The sequence below is a fragment of the Cavia porcellus genome, unplaced genomic scaffold (genome assembly GCF_034190915.1).
Source record: "Cavia porcellus strain 051 isolate PalLab524CR breed Dunkin Hartley unplaced genomic scaffold, mCavPor4.1 scaffold_12, whole genome shotgun sequence".
Taxonomy (NCBI): domain Eukaryota; kingdom Metazoa; phylum Chordata; class Mammalia; order Rodentia; family Caviidae; genus Cavia; species Cavia porcellus.
The window spans coordinates 46,986,636-46,993,568 of record NW_026947495.1 but is presented as its reverse complement, the minus strand read 5'-3'; the positions used below and the strand labels follow the sequence as shown (position 1 = coordinate 46,993,568).

The 6,933-nt window shown below is 42.0% G+C and overlaps 1 long non-coding RNA gene across 1 annotated transcript; it reads left to right on the top strand.

Moving 5' to 3' along the window:
• Nucleotides 1-667: 667 nt before the first annotated feature.
• LOC134478289 (uncharacterized) lies at nt 668-2,843 on the top strand. The gene is made up of 2 exons (XR_010050803.1): nt 668-1,200; nt 1,812-2,843. It is a non-coding gene; the product is annotated as an uncharacterized LOC134478289 (long non-coding RNA).
• The last annotated feature ends 4,090 nt before the right edge of the window (nt 2,844-6,933 follow it).

The following is a 6,933-nucleotide window of genomic DNA, read 5'->3' as shown; positions in this document are numbered from 1 at the left end:
CTGTTTAAAACATATAAAGAATTTTTTAAAAATCAGACCCCCAAAATTCAAGTATCCAATCCAAAAATGGGCATCTGAGATGAACACACAATTCTCAGATGAAGAAATACAAATGGCAAATAAATACATGAAAAAATGTTCATCATCATTACTCATTAGAGAAATGCAAATTAAAACCACACTGAGATTCCATCTCACTCCTGAAAGAATGGCCAGGATCAAGAAAACCAACAACAACAAATGCTGAAAAGGCTGTGGGGAAAAAGGAACTCTCCTGCACTGTTGGTGGGAATGTAGACTGGTGCAACCATTGTGGAGGTCAGTCTGGAGATTTCTCAAAAAACTGGGATTGGAAATCCCATTTGACCCAGCTATTCCACTTCTTGGTATATTACCAGAAGAACTGAAAATATCATACCACAGTGATATATGTGCACCCATGTTTATAGCAGCACAATTTGTAATAGCCAGATCTTGGAAACAACCTAAGTGTCCATCAACTAAGGAATGGATAAAAAGTTGTTGTATATTTATACAATGGAGTACTACTCAGCTATAAAGAATGATCAAATTGAGATATTTATAAATAAATGGGCACAGCTTGAGACCATACTCATAAGTGAAATAAATCAAACTCACATGTATAAATACAGAATAGATTCCTGTTGGGAGCCGTGGCACTGTCAAGTCATCAGACGCGGTGATTGCGAGGCCTGTGGGAAAGTACAAAAGCCTGAGCTAGATTACCCCTCTCATCGAGCCCGCCTGTGTGGCACCTGTTTCTTATCACCCCACTAAGTTCCCGCCTCACAGGGTAGTCTGCCTAGCTATTAATCCTATATATAGCCAGTGCCTCCACCCCCGAGAGAGACTGAAGCACGCAAGGAGCCGCGGGGAGCGGACCGGTAGAGGCTTCGGGAGAGACTGAAGCACAAAAGGAGCCGCGGGGAGCGGACCGGTAGAGGCTTCGGGGCAGACTGAAGCACGGAAGGAGCCGCGGAGAGCGGACCGGTAGAGGCTTCGGGGCAGACTGTATAAGGAGAGAATAAAGAAAAGCCTGACCACCGCCAGACCTTGTCGTGTGTCTTTCCTGCCGGCCGGGAGCGACATCGACATTTGGTGGCCCGCACGGGGATTGATCAACCCCGAGACGCGGCGGTGGACTGCATTCTCCTACACAGTGCTGCAGCTGCAGGACAGGTGAGTAGAGGATAAGCCTGGGCCCTGGGTGGCGCGCACCTACAGGGTTTGTAGACTCCTCTCAACCTCACGCGTAAGTGGCGGGTTTCTTGGGCCTCACGCGGTGAGTATGAAACATAACACCAGAACTTAAGGTAATAAAAGAGTGTAAAACATAAACATAGAAGTAAAAATAACAGAAGATATATTAAAAATGGGAAACATGCCAAGTAAAGATACACAGCCTTGGTGTTGGTCCTTCGGAGACTCCTAAAGTCCAAGGACCTCAAGGTGGGGCGTAAGACTTTAGAAAATTTCCTTGCAGAGATTGACAGCTTTGCTCCCTGGTTTCTGCCTACAGGGCATGTAAACCTGCCCTCCTGGGAAAAGTTGGGCAGAGACCTTTCCCTAGCAGAACGGGAGGGTACAGCTTCAGTCTCTGCTCATCCATTGTGGGAAATGATACACGCGTGCCTAAAGAGTGAGGGTAGTTACGGGGGGAGCTCTCAAGAACTTGTAGAAGTACGCGAGGTGTTTGAACAGGCACAGTCAGGAAGCTCCCGAGAAGGGTCCGTCAAGGAGGGCAGAGATACAAAAGAGGAAGCCGAGGCGCGGTTTGTGTCTTTCCGCAGGAATCGGGACGAGAGCCAATGTGGGTCCCAGAGAGGTTGACGCGACAAGTCCCTCGACTGAAGATCAGGCCTGTTCCGCCGGAGGCCAACCGCAGACCCAACAACAAGATGAGCCCTGGAAGAACTGCAGGACAATCCCTTTTTGGGGGCCTGGAACGGCTTGCTCCCCTATGTGCTACCCTTGTATACGCATGGCTCGCTCGCATGGCCTACGACCGCGTTTAAAAGTGACAGGCTTCCCACATTCTCCTCCCTAGACAACAACATGTAGCAGGGTGGGTGAGTCAATGACGGGTAAGAGCGTGCCTCCCCAGCACGACTCAACCTAAGCCAGGCCCTACCCCGTTCCGCTCGAAAGCCGCTGGATTGTTAGATAAATTTCTCTCCGAGGGGATTCGTGGAGAGAAATGAGTGCATGCCTATGTGCAACCAGGTTCCGTCCGGTTCATTCCTGGCCCTAGAAAAAAGGACGAGGGCCTCAGGGCCTTGGTGGACCCTGGGACGGCCGACCAGGGTCTACGCTAAGGGCCTACGGTGGGCCTCAGTTCGGGGCATAGGCCTCTGCACTCTATCCAGGACGGGCTGCGATGCGCGTAGCCATCATTTAAAATAAAATAGGGGGAGATGTTGGGAGCCGTGGCACTGTCAAGTCATCAGACGCGGTGATTGCGAGGCCTGTGGGAAAGTACAAAAGCCTGAGCTAGATTACCCCTCTCATCGAGCCCGCCTGTGTGGCACCTGTTTCTTATCACCCCACTAAGTTCCCGCCTCACAGGGTAGTCTGCCTAGCTATTAATCCTATATATAGCCAGTGCCTCCACCCCCGAGAGAGACTGAAGCACGCAAGGAGCCGCGGGGAGCGGACCGGTAGAGGCTTCGGGAGAGACTGAAGCACAAAAGGAGCCGCGGGGAGCGGACCGGTAGAGGCTTCGGGGCAGACTGAAGCACGGAAGGAGCCGCGGAGAGCGGACCGGTAGAGGCTTCGGGGCAGACTGTATAAGGAGAGAATAAAGAAAAGCCTGACCACCGCCAGACCTTGTCGTGTGTCTTTCCTGCCGGCCGGGAGCGACATCGACAGATTCCCTAATGTAAGAAATGGCAAGAATACATAAAAGTATGCGATAATCATGAATCCCCATTGTATTGCTTTGAAGCCTTATAATGTTTTCATTAATTGGAATGGTTTTATTCTGGATTTGATTTTATTGTTTGTGATGGTATGAACAGTTATTTTGAAGAAAATAAGACATCATAATAGCTAGTGCTGATTTAATATCATCTTGTTTTGAAGTCCCATCAAGCTTTTGTTCTTCTGTCTCCATCAGTTTTATCATGTTGTATCTTATTAGATTTTATTATATGTGATAGTATAAACAAAATTTTTTATACACAAGGAGATAATATAAAAACCATTGCTCATTTTCTGTTAGTTGGTTCTAAATGCTCTCTAATACTTTCATTCTCTTGATTGGTTTTACATTGTCTTGATATATTTGATGCTATAGTATATGAAGTTGTACTCAAATATTTCAAGGAAAAAGACACTATGGTAATTACTGTTATGTCAGGTTATCTTGTGGGGAAACATTATGTTGCTTAAATTGTTCTGTTCTGACCTATGTTGTTATGTTGCTATGTCCTCTTTTATCTTAATCTTCTTCTTTTTTAATTTTTAATATAAAAAAGGAAATCATAATGTTAAGTAAAATAAGTAAAACATACAGACTTGAAAAAAAATAAGTGAGGGTTAACATTTTAAGAGAGCAAGTCCAAGGTTTTAAAATAACTCCAAATCTCAACAGTTACCTGGGTCTTTATGCTAATTACAGAAGGTAGGGGTGAAAGAATAAACCTAGACTTTATTAGGAAGTTGGGCTTTTATAATTGCAGTAAAGGGTTTATTTTTTTAGATTTCAGTGCAGTGAAAATAACTTCTTTTACTTTTAGTATACAGTTCCATGAATTTTAACACATGTATAGATTTGTGTAATCCCCTTCTGAATTCAGATCCATCCTCTCCAAAAGCTTCTTCACTCTAATTCTTTGAAATAGTCTTTGAAATAATTATACAGATGTGTACATAAATCAAAAATGACAAGGATATTTGTAAGATAAAATTTGCCATTTTTTTGAATGATATTAAGATAGAATTTGTGTGTGTATGCTTTGGAACATTGCATTTCCTTCCACTTTGGAGGCTATAAATTGTTGAGAAATAAACTCAGACCTTGCTTGAAGCACCTTTTCAATTTATTTATTGTTGTTGTTGTTGTTGTTGTTGTTGTTGTTGTTGTTGTTGGAAACAGCATCTCGCTATGTAGTGCAGGCTGACCTTGAACTCGCTTATGTAGCCCAGGCTAGCCTCAAGCTCAAGGAATCCTCCTGCCTCAGCCTCTCAAGTGCTGGGATCGTAGACACACCTGGACCCTGGTAAATTTTTTATTAGTATATATTTGCAGCCCAGAATGTTTACATTCCTTGTGTGGGGTTGGTACGTGGACATAGCACATTTTAAATTGCTTTTTCTTCCCCTCTCCTTCCCCGCTCCTTCCACCTCTTGATCCCTCCACAATTGAGATCTTCCCAAGTCCTATCACCTACGTTTTATTTTGCTCTTGTTTTTTTTTTTTTTTTGGAGGGGGGTCTCAATAATTTTTTAAAGTAATACAACGTTTGACCATTTTTGGATAATGGTGGCAGGTATTTAAGAAATAAGTGTAAACGGCTGGGTAAAGCCTGAAGTAAGTGGCCGGGTAAGGGCTTCTCTCCTCACCCTCCTCTTCCCATTAGAGCTCCTCAATGCTTCCCGGCATGAGGCTCCACACATTGTGGTAGAGAGCAATCTGTGTATTCACGTGTACATATTATTAAAAAATATGTGCTTAACAGATTATGGCTGTTTTCAACACATATAAGCTTAAAAAGAAGAAACAAAGCAAGGTAGGAAATGCATTGGCTTTGTTGCATTGAGAAATGTGCATGAGTTTGAGGTAGTCAGAGAATCGCAGTTCAGTGATGAAATTTGGCAATAAATACAAAAGCACTTGAGTAGTTCTATTAGGTTTTGGATTTCAGATTAATTTTCCATGTATAGAGATGAACTCATCCCATAGGCCTCAACAGCTTAGAGTGGCACATGCAGCAACTCAGTGTTGTGAGTATGACAAGTTCCACAGTTTCAACACACGGATGTTCAAAACTGTACATTTCTCTATGCAATAGCTGGCTTTGGCGTCCAAATCTGTCTTTCAACTTTGTAGCAGAAAATGTAAGCACGCCTGTTTAGGATAAAACTTTGTTACTGCTGGAGTCTAAAAATCAGTAAATTTTGGATAAAAAGCCAATTCAAGAACCCTCTTGGTTTCCTTGATATAAGTACCAGGGTGACTTACGTTTTATCCAGAGAGGTGAATTTAATACATTAAAAGTGTTGTTCTATTAGTCACAAGGTATTTCTGGGTCACCTTTGCCGTAAAAGTAGAGAATATTTTTAAAATAAAGTTAGGACATGTTCCATTAAAGCTTTACAACTCTCTTTTAAAATCATGGAAGAGCTCTATATTTCAAGATGAAGATTTAAGCTCTGGTTATTTAGCAGGATCTTGGGAGGCAGGAGTTGCTGTGTCAACTAATGTTGAGCTCTATATTTCATTACTGCCTTTGTGTTTTTTAAATACCACCAGAATAATGTTTATTTAAAATGTCATACTTTGCAAGCAGCACATTATATGGATAGAATATACTAGTACCACCGCTATTACTCTTATTTATTACATAATATCTTGCCATAATATCTTGGCTTATTAACATCCTACATACTAAAAAGCATAATAGATGGTCCTGTAATGAGCAGTTACAAAGTTTAGCCACTCATTCTTCCTTGGTTCCCTTTTGCTCAGAGAAGGAAATTGAACAGGATTGGACTTGTTCCTGAAGCATTAACCATCAGCTTGCAGGGTGAGGATGGAAAGTACCATTTCAGCACTTAGTTATTTAGAAATACCCCATCTCCTCTAGGACTAACAATCATCAAAATTGCCTGGACTAATCCCAAATTCAAATTCCATAGGAAGATGGGGTGGGTTAGGGTAGTTAAGACTTAGACCCACAACATTTGTGTTTCAAAATGTTTTTAGAAATAAAATGGCAAGAGCACACCAACGGTGCAAAATTACACCGCACTATGTAGTTCATAAGAACTTTTTTGCTAACATAAATCTCCTATAAACTTCTGCACAAGATGAAGCATTTAAGAAACAGCTTGGTCCCTGCAAAGTACCCAGCAGAAACTAAAAACAGTAAAGAGGACCTTAATGGGAAGGACTGGCTAAAAAATCTTTTCTCAATTGATATCAAGAAAAAAAATACTTGCTGTTTTCTAAAACGGCTATGTCAGAAAATCTGTTGGTGATGATGTGGAAAAATTGGAACACTTGTGCACTGTGGGTGGGATTGTAAAATCGTACAGTGCTATGGGAAGCCGTGTGTGTTCATTCCTGAAGAAATTAAAAGTAAAATTATCACACGATCTAGTAATTCTGAGTATACATTCGAAAGAACTTAAAGCATGTTCTTAAGAAGGTATTTGCACACCCATATCCATAGGAGATATGGAAGCAATCCCATATATACATCAATAGATGCATGAATAAACACAATGCAGCATATACGTACAATGGATGATTATCTGGGCTACATCATACTGCAACATGGATGAATGTTAACTAAAAAAAAGTCACAAAAAAGACAAATGCACCATTCCACTTATATGAAGTATCTAAAGTAGTTAAATTCACAGAAACAGAAAGTGGAATGGTGCTTGTCAAGGGCTGGGGAAGGAGAGATGGGTAGGTGTTGTTTCATTGGTACAGAATTTTAGTTTTGCAAAACTAAGAAAGTTATGAGCTCTGTTTCACAATAATATAAAAAGAGTTAACACTACTACTCTACGCTTTAAAAATGGTTAAGATAGTAAATTTTAGGTTGGGTGTGGTGGCTCATACCTGCAGTTCCAGGACTTGGCAGGCTGATGCCTGAGGAGTGCTGTGAGTTCAAGGCCAGCCTAGGCTACAAAGGGAGTGCAAGGCCAGCCTGAACTGCATAGTGAAACTCTGTCCCCAAA